Here is a 26,419-nt window from a genome sequence, read left to right as displayed (position 1 = left end):
ACGGCGTGGCTTGCCGCGAGGTACCAGGACATTGGAAGACACAGGATCAAGGTGCTAGCTTTCAGGAGATTCAAGGCAAGGTACTTAGCTTTCAGGCGAGTTCTTAGAAACAAGGTACATGGCTTGCATCACAGATAGCCCTAACCAGCCCGCCCCGAGGGCTGGTCACGGACCACGGCGTGGCTTGCCGCGAGGTACCAGGACATTGGAAGACACAGGATCAAGGTGCTAGCTTTCAGGAGATTCAAGGCAAGGTACTTAGCTTTCAGGCGAGTTTCAGGATCAAGGTACAAGGCTTGTAATGTCTGGACTGGATCATGGATACCGGATAGGAATCAGACCTCAAGGCAGGAACAGGAACAAGCAAACATCAGGACTGGAACAACTGAATACATCAGGACTGGAACAAATGGACAAGAAGCTTCAACGGAAAACATGGAACACTTAGACCTTGCAGAAGGCTGGAACTCAAGGCAGCTCCTGGAACGAGGGTCTCAGGAGTGACCAACTCCTTGCGAAGGCAAAGACAGACTGAACGTTGAATCCCTTTGTAGAGCTGAGGCGGACAACGCCCAGGGAGGAGCCAGCAGGGGCCACACCTGGCTGGCCCTTGAAGAACAGACGAGAGGGGCGCGCTCGCGCCCTAGGAAGCTGAAGAGATGAGTGCTGGAAGCTGGTGGCATCCTCAGCCACGTGGAGGACCCATGGAAGCCAGGCAAGCATGGGGGCAGCCCTGCCCTGAAGCTGGAGAGGTGGCAGGCTGCTGGAGCATCTTCCAGCTACGAAGATGAAAGCAGGAGAGCAGGAAGAGAGCTGGAGAAGGCTGACTGCAGGACAAGCCGGTAGCTGTAGCAGACTGCAGGCAGAGAGGTAAGGCTGGTTGCAGGGAGGCAGGGGGCTGTAGCAGGCTGCAGGCACTGCTCCATGCTGCAAGGCTGAAGAGAGAAGTGCTGGCTGCAGGGAGCTGTAGAGGCTGCAGGCACCGGCAGGGACTGTTCCTTGCCGGGTGAGGACCCGGGCTGAAGCAGGCACTGGGAGGGACAGCCTCCCTGCTGGCAGAAGGTCCCGGAATCGCAACAGCACACCGAGGGAAGGCAGAAACAGGAGCAGAGGAGCCAGCCGCATGGCAACAGCTCGGGGACGGCTCAGCTGATTCAGGGAAAGACAAGCAGCAGCGTCAGCAGCCCGACTGGCTGTGAGAAGGTAAGAGCCTGCCCGCGCTCCTCACGGGCAGGATCGCAACACAAGGGCAAACTTTACCCTCTCCACCATGGTACAATGCAGTCCTACCGTATGATTCTATTTCTCCTCATTGCCAACCCCACTGCTCCTGGGGCTGGCAGCAGGAGTAGCTTTTAAGCATACATCATCATCTGCTGTTATGGGAACAGTCTTAAGAACATAAGAATATAAGAAATTGCCATGCTGGTTCAGACCAAGGGTCAATCAAGCCCAGCTGTCTTCCAGTAGATATTTCAAGATCATGAAACACCTATTTTGAGACTTGATCCATGGCAGCAGATGATGATGTGTTCTTGAATGCTGCCAGCCCAGGCAGATGAGGAGTAGTATCAGAAGGAAAAGTATCTGTGCCCCATTAACCAGGAAGGAATAGTATGATAGTATGATAAATGGCTAAGAGCATAGATAGAGGGTGAGAAAGGGGAAGAGTACTGAGAGATAGGGACAGGGTGAAAACATTGGAAGGGAGGGAGTGAAAAGGAAAGTAAAGTTTCTAGAAGGAGAAGGAAGGATGAGCTTCTGGAGAGAGGAAAGGGATGAAAGCATCTGTGGTAGAGATCAATTTGAGGAAGACTTAGACTTAGACTTAGAAAATAGCCCTGCTATTACTAGCAACAATAACATGGGATAGATTTAGTTTTTTTGGTACTTGCAAATTCTTATGGCCTGGATTGGCCACTGTTGGAGACAGGATGCTGTGCTTGATGGACCCTTGGTCTGACCCAGTATGGCATGTTCTTATGTTCTTATTATGCGTAGAGAAAAATAATTTTCTCTGATTTGTTTTGCTAACTTCATGGAGTGCACCCTAGTCCCTGTTTTGTCTGAAAGAGTAAATAACTCACAACTGCTTCCCATTGAGACATCTACATTAAAAACTATGGTGGATGTTGGCATATAGTAAAGGTAATTCTCTGGACAAAAGTCTTTGAAGGCTTCTAACACACAAGGGCCATAACGGTGAATGAAAAGCCTCACAATAAAATATCAGCTGGGAGCCAAAGTTCTCCTATCAGATCTGGAAGTGATAAACTGGAAACGTTCTCTTCCAGGTTTCCAGTATATCTATCTCCTTAGTGATGATAGAAACACTGGGCCCAGGGTCACAAAGGCTACTACTATGATCTGCGCTGAAGAAAGTCCATAATATAAGTTTTGGGAGAGTGGGAGGGTTAATGTTGGAGGAGGTGACAGCGGTAACAATGGTAGTGCCACTTGGCAATAGTGATCTTAACATGATCAAATTTGAACTAATGACTGGAAGGGGAACAATATTTAAACCTACAGCTCTAGCACTAAACTTTGATAAAATGAACTTTGATAAAATGAAGAAAATAGAAAAAAACTAAAAGGTGCAGCAGTCAGCACTGATCACTCCCAGGCAGCCATAAGGCCCTTGGATTCTGCCTTCACCACCACTATGGGTTCATCCTCTAGCAGTTATTGTTACACCAGTTCAGTTGGGAAGCCTACCTGTATGTCAACACCACCAATGATGCTTATGCGGCTATAGCTGCACACCTCAGAAGATACCTCATCCTCCTCTTGACACAGGTGTCTTCCTCAACTGCCTTTGCTGTCAAGGGAATGATCCTACTCCCATGACCTCTGATGAGGAGCAACATACAGAGCTTCCAGTCCTTCTTCCTCTGACCCCCCAAACCTCAGCTCTCAGTAGCCTCTCTTGTCTCCTGTATCCTCCTGCTGCTCTCATCCTTTGCCACTGACTTCTGTATTCATGGCCTCTGAGAGCACACTCATTGTAGATTGGATGCCCCTGAAAAGAAGAACCAGACTAGGGCAGTCCAAGCTATCTAACCCCCTCCCGCCCCTACCCCTACCCCCAAAAAATGCAAGACCATCTTAGGAAAAAATAAAAGTAAGTCCTGTGCACATTTATCACTTTTCACCTGTTAATACAGGAAATATATCTTCAACTTATACATTTCTTTGGATCAGAGGGTCCATTTCATATACAACCTACTGTTGAATCTGGCACTGTATCTTCTGACATTTCTCTCCTCACATGTCATTTACCTCATCCTCCTCTTCATCATTGGACACTAGGGATGTGAATCGTTTTTTGACGATTTAAAATATCGTCCAATATATTTTAAATCGTCAAAAATCATTAGAGGCGATATTTAATAGGAAATCCCCCGATTTATCGTCAAAAATCGTAAATCGGGGGAAGGGGAGGGGAAGGGGGAGGCGGGAAAACCGGAACACTAAAACATCCCTAAAACCCACCCCGACCCTTTAAAATAAATCCCCCACCCTCCCGAACCCCCCCAAAATGTCTTAAATTACCCCGGGTCCAGTGGGGGGTCCCATTGTGATCTTCCACTCTCGGGCCACGGGTGCATTGATAGAAATGGCGCCGGTGCTACCTTTGCCCTGTCATATGACAGGGCAAAGGTAGCACCGGCGCCATTTTATTCCAGGAGGCTCACTCAAGCCTCTACCAAGGGAAAGCCTCACAGCAAGCCTGCTTGTAATATGTCACTCTCCTATTCTATTCCTTCTTCTGAAATGGTGATAGATATTATCCATTCAAAACCTGACTCAAGATCCTCCAGGCACAGAAGAAAAGGGCAGAGATTTGGTGCAGAGATAGTGTAGTAAGAGAAGTATACATTCCTAGATTTAATCCCCCAGTGATATAGCCATCCTAAAAGCAGTCATGAATTCCTGACAATAAGAGGATTTATTTATTTATTTATTTATTTATATTTTTATATTCTGCTTTTCGGCACTTCACAGTGTATATCAAAGTGGATTACATTCAGGTACTATAGGTATTTCCCTAGCCCCACAGAGCTTACAATCTAGTTTTGTATCTGAGGTAATGGAGGGTAAAGTGACTTGCACAAGGTCACAAGGAGCAACAGCGGGATCTGAACCCTGGTTTCTCTGAGCCATTGTTCGCATTGTGACAGGACCCTGGAAGCCTAAACACTATGTCCATTATGATCCTCTTGGCATTTCAGACCATCTGTATGTTGAAGGAGTGGAAGCCCTTTGAGCTGCAGAATGTGGCCTTGTTTCCTGCAGAACACCTTATGACACACATGTGCAGTTGATATCCACAAACCAGAGAGAGCATGTGCTATTTCATAAAATTAGTCATAATTTAATGGTCTTGCTGTCTGCTATAGAAATGAAATGACGGCAGAAGAAGACCAAACGGCCCATCCAGTCTGCCCAGCAAGCTATGCACTTTTTTTTTCCTCTTACTTGTTACGCTTGGCTCTTTGTACCTTTTAGTTTTATTTCCCTTCCACCCCACCATTAATGTAGAGAGCAGTGATGGAACTGCATCTAATTTTCTCGATCCCACGACAGAAAAAAAGGGGTGGGGGCATTCTCCTAGCAGCAAAGAAAGAACTCAGATTCTCTCATCACCCAATCAAATCTGACTCTAAATTGGAAACAGGTCTTTTCAAATCAGACTCTCTACAAATCCTTCTAGTATATGCCCCCCCAGGACTTCTAGAAGCGGATCCATCACCCTTCCTAGAAATCTTAGCATCTTATCTAAAACCAGACTCCCCAACGATAATCCTAGGAGATTTCAACTTGCACGTTGATAACACCACACTCTCTACCAGCTGCGAAACCATTCTTACAGCCATGTCTGCAATGGGATTCAAACAAATAATCAATGAACCTACCCACAAGGCAGGTCACATACTGGACCTTATCTTTGTGAACTCAGGTATAACACATTCAGTACAACCCACTTGCAAAAAAGTTCCCTGGTCAGACCACTCTTTAATCTCCACCACCTTCTCAATGACCCAAACGAGCAATAAACCCTCTCCTCAACACTCATTTCTCTACAGAAAAGTATGCGCCTCAGATGAACTCAGCAATCATCTAATCACGGAACTCTCACACATAGACGTCACATCACCTAATGCAGCCATAAATTCCTGGTCTACTATAACAGAAACTGTGGCAAACAAACTTTGTCCGTGGACAACAAAAAAAGTCAAACAAGGCGAGTCAAAAAGACAGCCATGGTTTACTAACGAACTTAAAAACCTCAAACTTAACCTGCGTCAAAAAGAAAGTAAATGGCGTAAAGCCCCTTCCCCCTTTACACTTTCTACATACAAACTCGCCCTCCAATCATACAAGAGCTCCACTTTAAAAACAAAAAGGGACTTCTACGCACATAAGATTCATGACATCATATTCGACTCCAAAGCGCTATTCACATTTGTCTCCAATCTAACTCAGGCCAACCTTCCTGACATACCACCTAACCAAGCTCAAACAAAAGCTGATGAGCTGGCATTCTTCTTCAGTAAGAAAATCACAAACCTGCTAACACAATTAAAGCCTAATACAGGCACACCAGCCAGCAATTATGCACTCCATAGTAAAGACATCTCCCTCCAGTCTCTTGAACTCACCACTTCCTCAGAGATCCAAACACTTCTTAAGAAAATGAAACCCTCATCTCATCCACTAGACCAGATCCCATCTAAACTACTACTGCTAATCCCGGACACCATAACCAAAACCCTAGCGGACATCATAAACTGCTCATTCACCCAGGGTTTCTATCCAGACGACCTCAAACTAGCATCCATTAAACCGCTCCTCAAGAAGCCTAACTTGGACCCCAAAGATCCTAACAACTTCCGTCCAATCTCCAATCTGCCTTTCATTGCCAAGGTGATGGAGAAACTAGTTAACACACAACTATCTGAATACATAGAAGAACACAAAATTCTATTCCCTACTCAATTCGGTTTCAGAAAAGCTTCAAGCACAGAATCCCTTCTAATCTCACTGACTGACTACATTATACTGGGCCTCGACAAAGGACAGGCCTTCCTACTGATTTTATTGGATCTATCGGCAGCTTTCGATACTGTTAACCACGCCATATTACTAAAGCAACTGGCGAACATCGGTATTGCAGGATCAGCACTAACATGGTTCAAGACATTCTTAGAAAACAGAGGTTTCAAAGTTAAAATCCACAACAAAGAATCCCCCAGATACCCATCTTCACAAGGAGTTCCTCAGGGTTCCTCTCTCTCACCAACACTTTTCAACTTATACCTTCTCCCGCTTTGCCAACTGCTAAACAAATTGAACCTAAAACACTTCAAATTCGCCGACGATGTCCAGATTGTGATCCCCATCAAAGAATCCATCACTAAAGCTCTAGAACTTTGGGAAAACTGTTTTCAAGAAATTAACGATCTCTTATCCAGCTTAAATCTTATTCTAAACCAATCAAAAAGCGAATTCATGCTAATCTCTCCAGATAATTGCAAAATCACTACAAACCCGCCAGCCAACTTGCAAATCTCAAAAGTAAGAGATTTAGGAGTTTCTATAGACAACCGGCTAAATTTAAAATCGTTTATCAACCAAACAACCAAAGACTGCTTCCACAAACTGCACGTATTAAAAAGAATAAAACCCCTATTTCATTTCCATGATTATAGAACAGTGCTCCAAGCAATAATATTTGCGAAAATTGATTACTGCAAACTCTATCCTTCTAGGCCTCCCATCATCCCACACTAAACCTCTCCAAATGATACAGAACACGGCAGCAAGAATTCTAACAAACAAAAGGAGAAGAGATCACATTACACCAGTCCTCAAAGACCTTCACTGGTTACCAATCCACTACAGAATAATTCATAAGTCCCTCACCACAATCTACAAAAATATCCATGGACTGGCTCCACTCCATCTACAAATAGCTCTCAAAAAACATTCCTCCAACAGACCCATCAGAGAAGCATATAGAGAATATCTACAAGTACCTCACAACAATACCACCCAACATATAACATTGAGAGATCGGGCCTTCTCCACAGCAGGTCCCCCACTATGGAACTCAATCCCCTTAGAATTACGACAGGAACCATGTCTTCCAACCTTCAGGAAGAGACTTAAAACATGGCTGTTCATGAAAGCATTTCCGGACCCTTAATGATTCACTTCCATCAAATGCAGCAACACTGAGCATCTTCTATTAAACTGAAACAGACAATACCAACCAATCACTACAATGTTTTACTTCTTGTTAAACTTTTTATCTCTCCTCTAACTCTAATCCCAGTTAGAATAACCCCTGTTTTATTGTAACTTTTTCTTCTACGCACTTGTTATACTTTTGTAATGTATACTCTTACGTTTTAGCTATGTACGTTATAATGTATTGCTCACCCCTTGTTTTATGTAAACCGACATGATACGAACTGCCGTGAATGCCGGTATAGAAAAAACACAAATAAATAAATAAATAATTGAATATGTAGCTTAGTTAGGGGTAGTAACAGCCTCAATAAGCATGCTACACCCATGCTTTTGTTTACTCGACTATGTAATTTAGTCCTTGTTGGTTGTTGTCTATATATATATAGATACTCTTTTCTACATTGCCCCTGCCGTTGAAGCAGAGAGCTATGCTGGATATGCGTTGAAAGTGACGTATCAGACTTTCTCCCCTGCCATTGAAGCAGAGAGCTATGCTGGCTATGCATTGAAAGTGAAGTAACAGACTTTTCCCCCTGCCGTTGAAGCAGAGAGCTATATTGGATATGCGTTGAAAGTGAAGTATCAGACATTCTCCCCTGCCATTGAAGCAGAGAGCTATGTTGGCTATGCGTTGAAAGTGACATATCAGACTTTCTCCCCTGCCATTGAAGCAGAGAGCTATGCTGGATATGCGTTGAAAGTGAAGTATCAGACTTTCTCCCCTGCCATTGAAGCAGAGAGCTATGCTGGATATGTGTTGAAAGTGAAGTATCAGACTTTCTCCCCTGCCTTTGAAGCAGAGAGCTGTGCTGGCTATGCGTTGAAAGTGAAGTAACAGACTTTCTCCCCTGCCATTGAAGCAGAGAGCTATGCATTGAAAGTGAAGTATCAGTATCAGATTTTCTCCCCTGCCATTGAAGCAGAGAGCTATGCTGGCTATGCATTGTACGTGAATTATCAGACTTTTACCCCTGCCGTTGAAGCAGAGAGCTATGCTAGATATGCATTGAAAGTAAAGTATTAGGCTTATCTGGTTTGGGGGTAGTAACCGCCGTAGCAAGCAAGCTACACCCCGCTTTTTTGTGAATGCAAATCCTTTTTTTTTTCCACATTTCCTCTTACCGTTGAAGCTTAGAGTAATGTTGGAGTCGCATTAACCGTGTGTATGTATATTGAATAAGGGTATTATCTCCAGCTAGTAGCCTTCATTCCCACGAGCCACCCCCTCTTCATTCACGTCCTCTAGACTTGATGGATCCACAGTGTTTATCCCATGCCCCTTTGAAGTTCTTCACAGTTCTGGTCTTCACCAACAAGACCAATGGAAGCACTAGGTAAACTAGGAGGCCTCCTAGAGCACCACCATTCAGGGGAGGGGGGAAGTGACATGATGTCATCTTCTCTGTCCACCCACATTGCCAAGAACGAAAGTAGTATAGCATGGGTCAGCATGGGTGAGAAAGAAGAGACAACATCACCCTTGTCCTCAGGCACAGAAGCAGGATTCATAATCACCAACATGGCAGTGAGGTGCAGTATTGGATTATACAGCAGTAAGGAACAGTATCAACCAGATAAAGAACAGTCAGGCCCACATGGCCAGAAGCAGCAGGCAGCACAGCCCAGTCTGTGCAGCACCTGGGAGCAGGAGGCAGATAAGCCCATCCCCGGGAGCAGAAGACAGAGAAGCCAGGCTCACACAGTCCTTAGGAGCAGGAGGTAATGCAGCTTAGCCCATGTGGTACTGGAGCAAAGCAGCCTGACCTGTACAGCCCCTGGGATCAAGGGAGCAGGAAGCAGATCAGTGTGTACTCCTATGGATGGAAGAAAGAGGAAGAGTCCCTCAGCTGTGGAGGTTGAAGGAGAAGGCTGCTCCTGCCACTTGTGCTTCCAAAAGATGAGGAAGTAAGTGAAAGCACATGAGTTTCTGTATGCAGGTGTGCATTTGAAAGAAAGATAGCTTAAGATTAGGGGTGGGAAGAAGAAAATATTTTATTTAGATTTTTGTTTCATCTTTGGGAATTTAGTTTTCCTCAAATTTCATTTTGTCTAATGTTTATTTCATTAAAAAAATGAAATAGGGGAAAGCCAATGAGGTGGAATGCTGGTGAGATCAGGGTTTAGAGACTGCCCTTCTCCCCCCACCCCCTTTGTCTCAGGAGGAGCAGCAAGATCATCTGCCTGGGACCTCAGCCCTCTTTAAAATCAGTGCAGCTGTGACAGAGCTTGGGGAAGCTAGTGAGGAGAAGTGCCAGTGAGATAGGGGTTTGCAGACTGCTCTTTCCCCCTTTGTCTGCTGAGGAGCAGCAGCATCATCTGCCTGTGACCTCAGTCCTCTTCAAAATCAGTGTGGCTGGGGTGTGCTCCTGTGACATGCTGCCAAAGCTGCGTATCAAAAGGGGGGGTGCCCCTTCTCCTTGATTTTTCTTTTGCTGGTTTAAAAGAAAGAGGAAAGGGAAAACCAGTACTCCATCTTTAGTAGTGATTAGAGGCCTGATGGACCATCATGTAACCTGGCTGCCATCTGATACCATTATCGACCTAGGAAATGGAGTGTCACTGGATTCTGGTGCTCTAAGTTCAGGTATGAATTTACCCCCATCTCAACCTGTGTAAAAAATCATCTCAACTGGATGCCACTAAGGTGTCAGAAATAACTAGTTCCTCCTATGAACAGAATAGTTTTGAGACTCAATTGGAAGATGATCTATCTTCAGTATCTCCTAATGTGGTTGGTGGTTTGCAACTAGAGACCTTGAATATATTGGTTGAAGAGAAATTACAAAGTGGGCTATTGGAAGCTAATGTTTTAGAGAGGAGGGCATCCTTGCCTCAATACTTGCCCTTCCTCTTGATGTAGGAGGTACTGCCAGTCCATCTAATATAACCTTGAAAGACCTTTGGAGAATAGTATCTTAACTTAACAGATCTCTATCTGCTACTGTTGTACAACTGAATAGAAAAACCCTGAGACTAGAGTAAAAATGTGTGAGCAAGATCAGCATCTGAATGTGTTAAATAATTCTTTAGTCAATGTTAATCCTCAAATATCTGCTCTTCAAAGTGTGTGTGTGTGTGTGTGGGGGGGGGGGGGGGGGGTGCCCACGTAAAAGATAGTCTGATATTACATTCTCAGATTAAAAATATAGAAAATGTGTTGAAAAGTAAGAACTTGTGATTTTTAAATTTTTCAATGACTAGATTATTATCTGTCACTGAGCTGTTTAAGAAATATCTATCGGATATCTTCAGGTAATTGTCCCGCTCTATCTAAAATTTCTTATCTTCCTAAAACTAAAAGAGATATTTCCCTTCATGAAGGGGGTTTGGACCCACGTAGTATGGAGAATCTCTCCCTTTCTGCATTTCTTGATTTCTCAATGGAAAATATTGACTTAAAAGTTATCCTATTGGCTACCTTTGCTTTAGAGCAGGACAGTGATCTGGTGTTTCAAAAACTTTATTATAAAAAGAGAAGATTGTTTTGTGGTCAGCAGATTTATGTTTTCTCAGATGTATTACGAATTACAGAAAATCACATAAAGCTATTTCTATAATTGGAACAGAATTATAACTTTAGGTGCTTCATTTTTTCTTAAATAGCCTTGTAAATGTTTAGTGACATATAAGAAGAATAATTTTATTTTTAATGACCCAGTACATCTTGATACTTTTATTAAAGATAAAATTGGTGGTTAGATGTGAAGGGTAACAATATAAATAGTCCTCCTGATTGTCGGAACATGATATCACTCTGTTTTCCCCTAAGATGTGGACTAAGATATATTTTTTTTCATCTAGTTGTAAAGTTAGGGGATATTTCCTTATTGTTATTTTGTGATTTACATCACATCTTGTATTTATATTCATTTGTTGTAAATGAATAAAAAAAATAAACTTAAAAAAAATATATACGGTACTCCTGAGTCCTCCCATGCCTGCCACCTGGCCTACCCAAAAGACTTTAGGGGCCAGGATACTCCCTGGCCCCCACTTACCCCATCCAGAGGGGATCCGATGCCAAGGCTTAGGCTCAGGCCTAAGCCTGAGCCTTACACAGGGCCTAGGCCAAGGTCATAGTTACCTACCACAGACTAAGCCTCTGCAGGGCCAAGGCTTCAGCCAGGGCATAGGCATCAGAAACAGGCCTCAGGCTTGTGTAGGCATGGGATGCAGTAGGTCACTTCAACCTTGGCCCATGCTTCGAGGCCTAGACCTGATAGCTGGGCCTCGATCTAAGCCAGGGCGCAGACCCAGACCCGATGCCATGGCCCAGTTCCAGAAACCAGGTCCTGACACAAGTACCCAACCCAAAGGCCAGGTCATGACATCTGGGCCTCGGCATAGGCATGGCCTGGGTCCAAGCCCTACACCACAGTCCAGCCAAGAGACTGGGTCCCAATTCTGGTGCCTTGGCCTGAACCCAGACCTAATGCCAGGGACCAGCCAGGTCCTAATGCCTTCATCTCAGTCTAGGACCAGCATCAGGGCCTCAGAGATCTTTGGTCCCATCTTCTTTCTTCTTAGACAAAATGACACCATCTGCTAGGAAGGCACCAGAGTTAATTGGGGCACATCCTCCCCAGCTGACAGTGCCAGTTTGATGTATGGCAGATACTTTGTTCTGCTGTACAACAAAATGGCACCCTCACCTGGGGAGGATGCATAGTAGTTAATTAACTGTAGCACCTCTCAAGCAGATGGCATCACATCTTCTTAGAAGAAGGAAGAAAGAAGAAGGGACCATTGAGGCCTGGGAGCTGGGCTTCGTTTTGACACTGGGCCAAGGTCCCAGCATTGGGACTAGGTCTGGAACAAGGCCCTAGCATTGGTACCTGATCTCCAGACAGAATCTAGGCCAAGGCCCAGGCATCAGAAACTGGCCTTTGGCCTGGGCCCCCAGAATTAAGCTTGAGTTCAGGCAGAGGCCCTGGCATCACGACCCGGTCTCTGGACCAGACATGATGTCGGACCTGGGGCTGGGCCTTGGTCGATGCAAAGGCCAAAGCATCGGGACCAAGTTTCCAGACTGGTCTCATGTGAGGGGCTTGGGCCTGGACCTTGGCTTAGATTGTGGCCTAGGTGTTGAGCCTCAGTCTGAACTATGATGCTAGATTCCTGATGAAGCATGTAATTTTTTTCAGTTGTTAGGGTCTTGACTGAGGTTTCGGCATTGGACCTGGGCCTTGACCGAGACCTCGGTATCTTGCTCAGGCATAGGCCATGGCTCCTATATTGGGCCAGGCATATGTCTAAGCGAGGTCCCAGCCTCAGGCTTAGGCCTTGGCCCCGGTCCAGGCATTATGCTTGGGAATGGCTAAGGTCCCTTCTTTGGGTCTCGGTTGATTCCCTAGGCAGGACCCAGCTTCGCACTTGGGCCTAGACCCTATGGATCCATTTTTTCTTTTCAAATCAAAGCATGGTTTCTTACAGTTTGAGTTCTGCAGTCAGTGTGGTTTTGTTGTGGGAAGTCTATTATATTGTAATTATAATAGATCTTCTGAGGGCCAAGCCCACACTCAACATGAATTACAATAGGGCTAATACCATATAGGTTCCAAGTGTCTTTTTCATAGGGTTTAGCACCACAGCAGTGCATATAAATAGATATATACAGTATATATAAATACGCATATATATATTAACAGCTTGCATTGTCAGTAGTTAGGTCAGTCCCATTGTCTCTCTGTAGCTACCAGACTATGCCTGAAAACAGCTGAAGGAACACTGTGCAAAGAAAATATGCTCTGTTTGCAAAGCCTGGCACACATGCACACATGCACTCACACACACACACACACACACATATACAAACCCAGGCACACACACACACATACACATATGCACATGTTCCCCCCCCCCCCCACACACACACACACACAGCCAGAGGTATCCACACCCACAGGCACGGGCACCTACACAGGCTGCTATTTATCAGACAACTGGAACAAAGCTGGGTTCTCTTCACTAATATGCACTGTCTGTGAAGCTCTGTCTCTCACACTTCTACACACAGGGTCAGACAGGCATAGGCACACACACACACACACACACACACAGGCACACATACATAGACACACACAAATTTACACAATCACAAGCTTACATATGCACACACAAGCTCACGCAAGCACTCAGACATACTAACATGCTCATGCAAATGTGTACAAGCTTGTACAAATGTGTAAACACATAGAAGCATACATATACACAGGTGCACACACACAGGCACAGGCACCCACACAGAGGCCCCTCAAAACACACATACACACAGAGGCATAGGCTCCCCCATAGACATAGGCCCCTTCACATATAAAGGCACACACACAGGTGCACAGATTCACACACACACTCAGTAGGGATGTGAATCATTTTTTAACGATTAAAATTATCGTCCGATAATTTTAATATCGTCTTAAATCGTTATAGAACACAATACAATAGAAATTCTAACGATTTATCGTTAAAAATCGTTAAATCGTTAAATCGTTAAATCGTTAAATCGTTAAAAATCGTGTTAAATCTGTTAGTGCGCACTATCGGGAGTTAGTGCGCACTAACAGAAAATGATACAAATTGACACTTTCTGGGAGTTAGTGCACTAACAGAAAATGATACAAATTGACACTTTCTGGGAGTTAGTGCACACTAACTGGGAGTTAGTGCGCACTAACAGAAAATGATACAAATTGACACTTTCCAGGTCAGTAAAGGTCAGTAAAGGTCAGTTAGGAATGAATATGTATTCCTATTGGCTGGCTGCCCGCTTATCTATTGATGATACCAAGGTTCCCACGAGGTGATGGTTGGGGGGATGGGAAATGGAAACTCAGGAACACTAACAGAAAATGATACAAATTATTGACACTTTCCAGGTCAGTAAAGGTCAGTTAGGAATGAATATGTATTCCTATTGGCTGGCTGCCCTCTTATCTATTGATGTTACCAAGGTTACAACTGAGGTGATGGTTGGGGGGATGGGAAATGGAAACTGTTGGTAGTTGACATAAAAACTAATGTGATCAGTCAATATGACTAGAACTTGTGCCCTATTCCTGATACCAGGGGTGTTGTGATCTTCCTGCACTCAGTGCCCTATCCCTGATAACAGGGGTGTTGTGATCTTCCTGCACACAGTGCCCTAACCCTGATACCAGGGGTGTTGTGATCTTCCTGCATGCAGTGCCCTATCCCGCCTGCATTACTAGTGAGAGGCTGGCTTCACAGACAGGGGGGAGCTGCCTGACCCTCACTCCTGACTTCCCCCATGTCCCAGCCAGTGAATGGTGTGTGGGTGAGGGGGGGGGGGAGGATGGTGAGGCTGAAACAGCTCCTTCCCTGCATTACTAGTGAGAGGCTGGCTTCACAGACAGGGGGGAGCTGCCTGACCCTCACTCCTGACTTCCCCCATGTCCCAGCCAGTGAATGGTGTGTGGGTGAGGGGGGGGGGGTAGGATGGTGAAGGCTGAGACAGCTCCCTCCCTGCATTACTAGTGAGAGGCTGGCTTCACAGACAGGGGGGAGCTGCCTGACCCTCACTCCTGACTTCCCCCATGTCCCAGCCAGTGAATGGTGTGTGGGTGAGGGGGGGGGGGGGAGGATGGTGAAGTCTGAGACAGCTCCCTCCCTGCATTACTAGTGAGAGGCTGGCTTCACAGACAGGGGGGAGCTTCCTGACCCTCACTCATCCCCTCCCCCATGCCCCAGCCAGTGAATGGTGTGTGGGTGAGGGGGGGGGGGGTAGGATGGTGAAGGCTGAGACAGCTCCCTCCCTGCATTACTAGTGAGAGGCTGGCTTCACAGACAGGGGGGAGCTGCCTGACCCTCACTCTTGACTTCCCCCATGTCCCAGCCAGTGAATGGTGTGTGGGTGAGGATGGTGAAGTCTGAGACAGCTCCCTCCCTGCATTACTAGTGAGAGGCTGGCTTCACAGACAGGGGGGAGCTTCCTGACCCTCACTCCTCCCCTCCCCCATGTCCCAGCCAGTGAATGGTGTGTGGGTGAGGGGGGGGGGGGATGGTGAAGTCTGAGACAGCTCCCTCCCTGCATTACTAGTGAGAGGCTGGCTTCACAGACAGGGGGGAGCTTCCTGACCCTCACTCCTCCCCTCCCCCATGTCCCAGCCAGTGAATGGTGTGTGGGTGAGGGGGGGGGGAGGATGGTGAAGTCTGAGACAGCTCCCTCCCTGCATTACTAGTGAGAGGCTGGCTTCACAGACAGGGGGGAGCTTCCTGACCCTCACTCCTCCCCTCCCCCATGCCCCAGCCAGTGAATGGTGTGTGAGTGAGGGGGGGGGGGAGGATGGTTAGGCTGAAACAGCTCCTTCCCTGCATTACTAGTGAGAGGCTTGCTTCACAGACAGGGTGGAGCTGCCTCACCCTCACTCCTCCGGGGTATTGTGATCTTCCTGCACACAGTGCCCTATCCCTGATACCAGGGGTGTTGTGATCTTCCTGCATGCAGTGCCCTATCCCTATTAATACCAGGAGTGTTGTGATCTTCCTGCACACAGTGCCCTATCCCTAATACCAGGGGTGTTGTGATCTTCCTGCACACAGTGCCCTATTCCTGATACCAGGAGTGTTGTGATCTTCCTGCATGCAGTGCCCTATCCCTGATACCGGGATGTGTGCAAGAAGATCACAACACCCCCGGTATCAGGAATAGGGCACTGTGTGCAAGAAGATCACAACACCCCCGGTATCAGGAATAGGGCACTGCGTGCAGGAAGATCACAACACCCCCGGTATCAGGAATAGGGCACTGTGTGCAGGAAGATCACAACACCCCCGGTATCAGGAATAGGGCACTGTGTGCAGGAAGATCACAACACCCCTGGTATTAGGGATAGGGCACTGTGTGCAGGAAGATCACAACACTCCTGGTATTAATAGGGATAGGGCACTGTGTACATGAAGATCACAACACCCCTGGTGCCAGGGTTAGGGCACTGTGTGCAAGAAGATCACAACACTCCTGGTATTAATAGGGATAGGGCACTGTGTGCAGGAAGATCACAACACCCCCGGTATCAGGAATAGGGCACTGTTTGCAGGAAGATCACAACACCCCTGGTATTAGGGATAGGGCACTGTGTGCAGGAAGATCACAACACTCCTGGTATTAATAGGGATAGGGCATTGTGTACATGAAGATCACAACACCCCTGGTGCCAGGGTTAGGGCACTGTGTACAGGAAGATCACAACACCCCTGGTATCAGGGTTAGGGCACAAGTTCTAGTCACATTGACTGATCACATTACTTTTTTTGTCAAGCTACCAACTGCATTCCTAAATTGACCTTAACTGACCTGAAAAGTGTCAAATTGTATCATTTTCTGTTAGTGCGCACTAACGGGAGTTAGTGCTCACTAATCGGAAAAAAACGATTTTTAACGATTTTTTAACTAAAAAATCGTGCCTAACACGATTTTCTTCTCCTGCCAGACGATTTCTATCATTAAGACGATATGGAACACGATTCACATCCCTAACACTCAGACAAAGCAGACACACACACAGACATAGGCATCCATATATCCACACAGACATAGGCACCAAACAATCATGCACAAACACTGGCCCCCATACACACAGGAACTGGCCCCCAGGCACAAGCAGACTCACACAAACAGGTAAAGGCACCCACATACACACAGGTACAGGCACCCACACCCACATGCTGAGGTAGGGACACAGGCACACACACACAGAGCCGTACACACGCACAGAATGTTAAAGACCAGACTACCCAAGCAATGCTGGACACTTTTTCATAGTGTAAAATAGATGTTGTAAGTGATATTTTTTATCTCAGAAGACAGTATGTTCTTTTTCAGAAAAAGTTCAAAAAATTCAAAAAGTTGTTGACTTTTTGAACATTAAAGAAGCCACATTTTTAAAGAAGAGTCATACTAACATTCTGGTTTTGTACACTTTACCAAAAATACACAAGGATACAGTAAACTCTCCAAGACATCTGATAGTTTCTGGCCAGGGATTTCTTTTGGAACCCTTGTCATGGTTAGTTAATGATTTTTTAGCTCCTTTTGTCTCTTTTTTACCACCTTATGTAAGGGATTCTCAGCATATGATCCTACGATTGGAGGCCATCAATCAAGATATGACAGATACTTTACTAGGCCACTCTGGATGTGGAATCCCTGTATACAAACATTCCACAAGTCACTGAGGTTGGCTGTGCTTTATTTAGATTAACAGTTATGATGCCACCATATCTCTACAGCTTTTGTAATACAGTTATTGGATATTGTATTGTCTAAAAAATGTTTTCCTTCCATAAACAATTTTTACAGCAAATACAGGGTACTGCAATCGGTACCACCATGGCCCCAGATCTGGGCCATTTTCATCGTCAGTTGTTAATATGGAAATGGTGTATAGATGACATTATCATTTTATGGAAAGGTTCAACAACAGATTTTGAAAGTTTTGAAGTTTGGTTGAACAATTTGGACTCTAATTTGAAGTTTACAGCAACAATTTACCAACATCAGATAGCATTTTTGGAACTGATGGTAATCAAGACTGAGGTTGCTTTTCACACTTGAAAAACCAAGGACAGTAACAGTCTGTGTTAAGATTCATTACTGCACATTCCAGGAATTTAAAATCAAGTTTGTCTGTAAGCCAGTTTCTCAGATTAAGTCACACCCTAAGTCTAAAGATGATGTTTATTATCAAGCATAGAATATGATGGAATAATTTATCCAAAGAGGTTACCCAGTAGAGGTTATTCTTAAAGCATATTTATGGGCAAAATATTGTCATTGAGACAAGATGACCAGAAATCGGCACGTGTTTTACCTTTTTCTGCAAGAATTCATGAGGTCCAGGGTGCTATATTATGCCACTGGCATATTTTGCAACCTCATCCAGAGTTTATAAATTTCCCTAAAATCGCCTATAGCACTGGGAGAAACTTGCAAGATAATTTGACTCAACCAGATTTTAGCAAGCACTTAAGAGAAGAGAGAGGAACAGGTTATCACAGTATATAATGTATCTTACAGATGGACATGGTGTTTATTCCATCAACAGGTTACACTATTAATTTACCTTATAGCAAGAATTGTAAGACATCATGTTGCGATCCCCCCTGTTGCTGCGCTACAGGTGGTCTTTCACCTTCCTCCCGGAGGCCGCTCCCAAGCCAGGGCCTCGCCTGTGTTCCATCCGGGACTTGCTCCAGGGCCCGAGAGGCCTAGCTGTGCCTGTGGCTTGCATGCCAGCGTTTGGACTTCCCGTTTGGCGACGCCCTTCCCTAGGGGCCGGCCCGCAGCTCTCCTCCTTATTTATAGGGCCAGCGGTGGGCGGTCCTGGCAAGCTCCTCCCAGGGAGTTGCCTTCTACCTCCAGTATATAAGGACTTCCTTTTCTTTTGCAACTGGCCTTCGGATTGAGCATTACAGTCGCCTGTAACCTTGCCGATCCAGGTCCTCCATGTATTGATGGCACCTTGTCCTGACCTTGCCTTGATGTCTGTTCCTGTTCCAGTTCCGGTTGTTCTGCCCTGTGTCTTCGTCTTGTTCCTGAGCCTTCTGTCCTGTTGGGCCCTGGAGTGGCCAACAGGAGGGATTCGTCCCCCGGGCTCTTGAGCTTCTGTTCCTGCCAGCCGAGGGGCTTCGGATGTCAGTATCCCAGCATTGGAGTTCCTGCTCGCCTGGACCTTTCCAGCCCTCCTCTTCAACGTCTTGCTTCAGCCTGTCTTAGATGTCTGCTTCAGCCCCCGTCTGATGTCTTCAGTGTAAAGGACTCTGTCTGCCCTCGCCTCTGTCCGGCCTGCTGCCCATTGCCGTTCCCTGCGGCAGGTCCGAAAGGGCCGGGAACAGTCGGAGGACCGTTCATCAGTCAACTTCCCCGTGTTGGCTACCATGGGCGTGCAGGTCCGGCTGAGGGTCGGACTCCCTGCTTCTGTACCCGCCTGGCTCACCATGCCTGCCCAGCTCACCTCCCACGGTGTGGCTGGGGCTCCTCCCTAGCTTTCGCCGTGGCCCAAGGGCTCACCACCAGCTCGAGACGACCGCGCCCGCATGCGCTCGTAACACATCATTGTTTACATTAAAGAGCTGCATATAAATGTGTGGGTATGGCTGTGCATGTTCATACAAGTAAAGTTTTCCTTCCAAAGAACTGGATTATACTTAGAATTTATTAATAGCTTTCATGTCCTCCTGCATAAGAAAAAGTACAAAGCAAGCAAGAGAAATTGTTTAACTATTTCGAAGGCCACAGGTGTGTTTGGTGTGCCCTCGTTTTTAATTAATTGGCTGCTTAAATAGTAATTAGTTTGTTAATCAGATTATAAATCCTGCCAATTTAGAATGTAAGGCTATGATATTCCTGTTGGAGCAGAACATTATTGCATGGTGTTTGAAAAGGAGGTCAGACAAATGGGTATTAAAGATCACATGTTATGATACAGGGAAAGGTATAATATTAGTGGGGAAAAAAAAAAGAAACAAGAACATAAGGATTCAAACATTTTTAAAGATATTAAGGTCTATCTGCTGATCCCAGATGCTCTTTGGTTACTGTACAGTATTTGAACATCAGGCTTTGAAAATGCTCTTATAGCAGTTATTGGGGGGTTTATGCAAGGAAATCATAATCTGAGGTTGTATATTATATTGTAATGTTTATAAAAATAGACTTTGCTAATCTACTGCTAGTGGCATATTTATGCTATATCTTATAGGAAGTTAAGTATTATGGTTTGGCGTGTGTGTGTGTGTGTGTGTGTGTTGGGGTGGGGGTGGATGAATTCTTAATAACATTGTTAAGTGCTTCTGTTCTTAGTAAGTACTGTATGCAGGAATATAGGAAATGTGGGAATGTGGAAAATAATGAATTCAATGTTAATGGAATTGTATGGGAGGTTGGGGAAGTATTCATATCAAGATTTATCAGGGGGTTAGAGAAGTTAGCCATGAACACCTGAGATATGCTCTAACTGTGAAACTAATCTCACTATAAATATGGAACATAATTATATCCAATTAATAAAACAAAATATTAAACAATGAGGAAGGAAAGGGGACATGTTTTACTTACAAGAAATTCAGCTTATAAGATGTAGTGGTAATAGTAGTGTGCACAAAATGTGATGAATAAGGCCAGTTTGTTTCATTCTGGGGTCCCAAAATGAATAGGTGTCCCCCCAAATGAAACAAACCTTATTTGTTACGTTCATATAAAATTAATGCATCGGAATTAGGCCTAGAGCATAGGTCAAGGAGCAAAGCAGGGGCCACAGCCTAGGGTGAGCACGATGCTGGGATCTTGACCTATGCCCAGGTAGATGCCCAGGTCTCGACCAAGCCCTCCTCAAACTTACCTGATCCATTGGGAATCCACAGAAGTGGCCAGGCCGGGTACCGATACCTGGGCCTGGGGCTAGGCCAGGCCTCAATGTGGGGCCTCAATCCAAACCCAAGCCCAATGCTGGGGAAGGCCTGGAGACCAGGTCCTAATGCCTGGGCCTCAGCCTAAGATGGTGCCTGGGCCCATGCCCAATGCCACAGCCTAGCCCGGAGGCCAGATTCCAAAGCCATAGCCTCAACCCAAATCCATGCCCAACACTGGGGCCCAGCCCAGAGGCTGGTACTGATGCATGGGTTTTAGTCTAGGCCAGGGCCTGGGCCCAGGCCCGATGAAAGGGCCTCAGCTTAATCCTAGGCCTGATGAAGGTAGCCTTAGCCTAGAGGCTGGGTCCCAATGCCTGTGCCTCGGCATAGAGTCAGGTTCAAGCCCGAAGCATAAGAGCAGTTCTAATGCGTTTGACCTTCAACTGAAGCCATCCGCTGAGGTCATGCTAGAGTCATGCTAACTCCGGTGCATTCACCCCATGGATGGCGCCATTTTGATGTATGGAAATGTACAGCAATACTATACATCAAAATGGTGCCATCTGCTGGGTTGAATGTGCTAGAGTTAATTAACTCTGGCATGACTGCAGCAAATGTCCTCTTCTTTTCTTCTTCAAATGATGCCATCAGATGCGTAGGACTGTTCCGAAGCCTGGTGTACCTGACCCTAGGCCAAGGCCCAGACTTTGGGACCTGGTCTCCAGGCCAGGCCCTTACATAGAGCCTAGGACTGGGTCAATGACCCGGTGTCAGGCCTAGATCTAGGCCAAGGCAGCAACATTGGGACCTAGCCTTCAGGCTGGCCACCTCATTGGGCATGGACCTGGGCATCAACCTAGGCCCATGTACAGGTATCAGGACCTGACCACAGGGCTAGGCCCTGGGATTGGGTCTAGGTCAAGCCCCCAGTATCAGGACTTGGGCTGCATGCCAGGCCATGGCATTCAGCATGGGTCCAAGCTGTGGCCTAGGTCATGGCTGAGGCATCATCAGCCTTGCATAGGCTGAGACCGAGGATGTGGCAACCTACCATGGCTGAGGCCTATGCAAGACTGAGGCATCAGCATTGGGCCTCGGTCTAGGTCTAAGCCCTGGCATTGGGATCCAGCCTTTGAGCTGGGACACTGCATCAGGCCTGGGCTTATGCTTCAGCTTAGACCAAGGTATTGGCACTTTGGCCTGGATCTAGGCCTTATCGATGGATCCCCATCAGACCGGATAAGTAGGGACTGAAGAGGATCCTCACCCCAGCATTTTTCCCTGTGGATGGGAGGGGAAGCCTAGGGAGTCCCCATTTTCATTTTTTTTCATCATTTGTTTTTATGTTTGATTCATTTTTCCCCACTAAAGAAATGAATCAAGCATTCCATGAACTGAAATTTGAGGGGAAAAAACTCCCAAAATCAAACAGAAAAACAAAAATGAATTTGTTTTCCCTGAACACCCCTAGTGTTTAGAGCGGCAGACTCTGAACCAGAAAAGCCAGAGCTCAAATCCTATTGACACTCCTTTTGACCTTGGACAAGTCACTTCACTCTCCATTGCCTCTAGTACAAATCTAGGACCTTATTTATTAAGCATTTTTCTCATAGTCTATAAGGCATTTCAATTGCAATTGTCTGATTTAAATTTATTGTAATCCACCTTGAGCCATTTGAGGTAAAAGGCAGTATATCAAAAGCCTTTACATAAAAATTAAATTACTTATTTAATTAATTATAGACATAGAGTAGGAGAAAGGCCTTAGTAAATCAAGCCCATAGATTGTAAACCCTTTGGTGACTGAGAAATATCTAGAAGCGCTGCTGGTATGTTTTTATGTCGTTGAGAAGTGTAAAGACTCGCTCAGTTGATGTACATGCTCACAGCAATTTGCAGTTGTTTGGCTTTTCATCATTTATGATGACCTTTGATGTATTAAAATGTAACTTCCCACCCCTTTCAGTTTTTGCTCCACATGTGGCCTCACCCTTAAACCACTGGTGCCAGATTTTTTTGTCAGTGAGTGCTTCTCTCTTTATGCTCATACAGATTCATCTTGTGATGTACTTTGACTTCTAGCTGCACTCTGATGGTTACGTCAGTGATCCCCCAACTCAGCACGACTCCCTCTACTCCCATCTCCCCTCCTACTCTGTTCACTGCAAGATTGCATCATCTGCAATGTGTCTTAGCTCGCTACATGTAGTGTTATTATTCACCTTTTGTTTCATCAAAAAAACATGAGTCCTCTTGGAGTTCATTGTCTAGTTTGAATTCTATTAGATGTTAGTCAGATATGTTTCAGAATGACACAGTAACAATTTCTACTTACCATACTGTCCCTTCGGGGTTTTAATTCCTTGTGTAGCATTGTAGTATGTTATTAGATTTGATTGTATGCACACAGTCAATGATTTAACTTTTATTTTTAAAGACATTGTTCATTGCATCTAATTTTATAGTCACAAAATGTGGCAAGTATGTTTGTATTCTTTTGTGTCAGAGGTTTCAATCTCTCTTGCAAGTGCTGCTGCAAGGAATACACATACTGCAACAACTCTGCTCCCATTCCCTCTTGCTCATGAAAACCCTGTACCTTTTCCTGTACCTTTTCCTCCAAAAGGTAGTGCTTCTGGAACTCATATCTTATGTGGTATCCTTGAAAGGCTTCAGGATTTCTACCAGCTGCTTCATCGTTGCCCAATCATGACTCTCCAGGGTGCAATCCACACCCATCTCTGTTTCTGGAGACAGATCCTAAAGAGGCGTCTGCTGCTCTACTAACTTCTGCAACATCATATAGTTGGAATTCCAGCAGGTGCCAACATCTTGAATCAGACACTTCTGAGGCATCCCAAATTTTTCCTGCTTCTCACAGAGAAACTACCTTCTATATACCTGCACCTCTCTATCAGATTCTTCAGGAATAGATTCCTGTGATCCTTTGGCCATCCCCAGGACATCTATTTTATTTATTGATATATGTATTTATTTGCATGCTTACTTATTTACTCATTTATTTTCTTTTAATTCCGCTTTCCAGGCATTTTCAAAGTGGATTACATTGCTCCTACCATGTGACAGGGGCTGGCCAATGGCACGGATACCCTGTCACATGCTAAGGGCAAAGGGCCATCGGCGCCATTTTGTTTACTGGCAGCTGACACCGGAGAGCGGGAGAACGCTCCCGGGACCCCCACTGGACCACCAGGTACTTTAATTTTTTTTTTTTGGGGGGGGGGTTGGAGGGGTCCGGAGGGTGGGGGGATACCAAAGAACTAATTTTAAAGGTTCGGCTGTGTGTTTGGATTATCGGCTCGGCACAGCCGATAAAAAAAAAAAAAACGATTGGACCGCGGGAAAAATTTTTTCCCGATGGTCCACGAATTCTAAACCAGAACCAATTCCAGTTCCGATTCACATCTCTATCAACTAGCTCCCCTGTCACTGCACTGGAGGCTAAGATGCTATTGACTAAACCTCCCAAATTTGTTTCAGAGTTCTGTTTCACAGACTCGCATACAAGCTTCTTTATCAGAATCAGTAGTTGCAATACTGCATCCATTGTCTCAAAACTAATAGAGGAGCATGCTGTTGGTTTTGGCTGTTACACTTCTGCTGCCCCAGTTCATGCCACTGTCCTTCTATCGCCAGCCTTGCATGGCTCTCCCACCTTTTCCCTCTGCTTGAGAACAAGAGGGAGAGGAAAAGGTGGTGGTGGCACATGCTCTCCAAATTTCAATTGATTCTGCTTTGACCTATCTTTCACTCCTGCCATTCTGTAGCTAAAAAGTCATTTTCAGTTTAGGGGCAGGATTTCTATTAGGATGGTCTGGCTTTGCAGCAAATTCTCTATCCCTGCCGAGGCTTCCATTCTCTTTTTTGTCTTTTTTGCCTTTTCCTCTCAGTGGCATGATGGAATTTGAAGTGCCTACTAGGGGTTTGGATATCACAAAGGAATGCATTTATTGATATTGTATCATCACTAACAGTACCACCATACTCTGTGCACAAATGTCTGTCACGCCAGCACACATGCACACAGACTCAGTGTATGAATGTGCTGTGCAGTGCACTGCTAAATAACTCCTTTTCCACACACATAGCAAATGTTAGAAAATTAAACAGAAACAAGAAGGCTAGCATCCTGGCAAGGCTCTTCTTAATCATCTCTTGTCAGTGTGCTAACCTCACTGCACTGCACTAGACACTCACTGTTGCGCTCCCGACAAACTCTCCCTCGGTCGGGCTCGGGGCCGCTTACCTTCCTCCAGACCGCGGTACGGAACGCAGCTGCCCTGGCTCGGTAGGCTGCATGGTCACGACGTCTCCTCGTGGGGACGCCGCCGAAAGCCCCGCTAAACTCCGCCCACCGCATCTGCCACGCATCTGCATCTTTCATGTCCAACTTTCAGAAATTCTTTTTTCTCTTGCAATCTCTCTTGGACCTGTGGTCGTTGTGGTTAAAAGGGTCACATCAGAACAGTCTCACCATGGCGTGGAGGATGCTGCCTAACTTATGATTAGCTATCTCACTCACTCCTGATTAGAGGGCTGAGTCTTAGTGGGCATACCCTTTCCCATTTTACTATTGTCATATGGACAGGATCTCTTTTTAACAAGGCTCAGTTGTTACTGGTTGCTAGGTTCTGCTTGTGCAGATGGTCTTCTCTAGATGGATTGTCTACCTGTAATGTGCCAAGTTCATATCTGTTCATCCATGTCTGGAACTTTGTGATGGTGACTAATGCCTCCCTGTGACAGTCTTTCTGAGATTCCTGCTACCATAGGCATCTTTGCAACTCAAGTATCTGTGCTCTATATTACTTAATTAATTTAATTTCATTTAATATTTCTATTTTGCCTTTCATGGCTGGTCAATCACTTCAAGGTGGATTACAGGGTAATTAGTCAGGTCAGAATTAACAAAACATTTACTTACAGCAGTTTGCTGCTTAAATCAGGCAAGGATGCTAAAGCAGTAACATGAAAAAATATTGTTTTAATGTCTGTATGTTAATAAATGTATTTATGTTAAGTATCTCACCTAGGATAAAAGATAGGTGGGTAAAGAATATCTTAAGTAAACAAATACATAAAATTTATAGTGTGCAGATAAATTGAAATCATGTTGGTCAATTGGAATTAACAAAAAATAAACTGCTTAAAAGGATCAGATAAAATTTATATCCAAAACACTTTTAGAGTAATTAAGAGAAAATTTAGACATAAACTTTTTGAATAACCAGCCAAAAAGTTTTACTTATTCTGTAAAGCATAAAATTCCTTTACTGAGTAGATACACACGTCCTCTCTACAGTTAAGGTTACTTTCTTTTTAGCTAAAAAGCACCAAGATTTATAAATATTTCTTCTATTCCTTTATCACTTTTTTCCTTCTTGATACTTTGTATCCCATAATATAAACTCAGAGAGTAGTAACGTACACCATTTCATAACACATAGGCATCAGAATGGAATGGGCTACCCAGGACTTAAGCCACTCAAATTATGTCACCATCTCCATGTGTACTGCTGCTACCAATGAAGACACCGTTACTGTGCTGTTTGCTGCCTCAGTCTTGCTTTGGTCTCACCGAGAGCAGCAGATCAGCATGAGAATATAGGCATTTGCGCCAGTGCATGTATTCTCATGCTGATCTGGTGCTCTCAGAATATATCCTATCTCTCTAACAGAAAGTTCTCTGTTAAAATTGGAAACAACCTATCTGCCTCACACCCCCTTCAACAAGGAGTGCCTCAAGGATCATCACTTTCATCTACCCTATTCA

This window comes from Rhinatrema bivittatum, chromosome 2 (genome assembly GCF_901001135.1).
Source record: "Rhinatrema bivittatum chromosome 2, aRhiBiv1.1, whole genome shotgun sequence".
NCBI classification, from domain to species: Eukaryota; Metazoa; Chordata; class Amphibia; order Gymnophiona; family Rhinatrematidae; genus Rhinatrema; species Rhinatrema bivittatum.
This window is presented reverse-complemented; position numbering follows the sequence as displayed.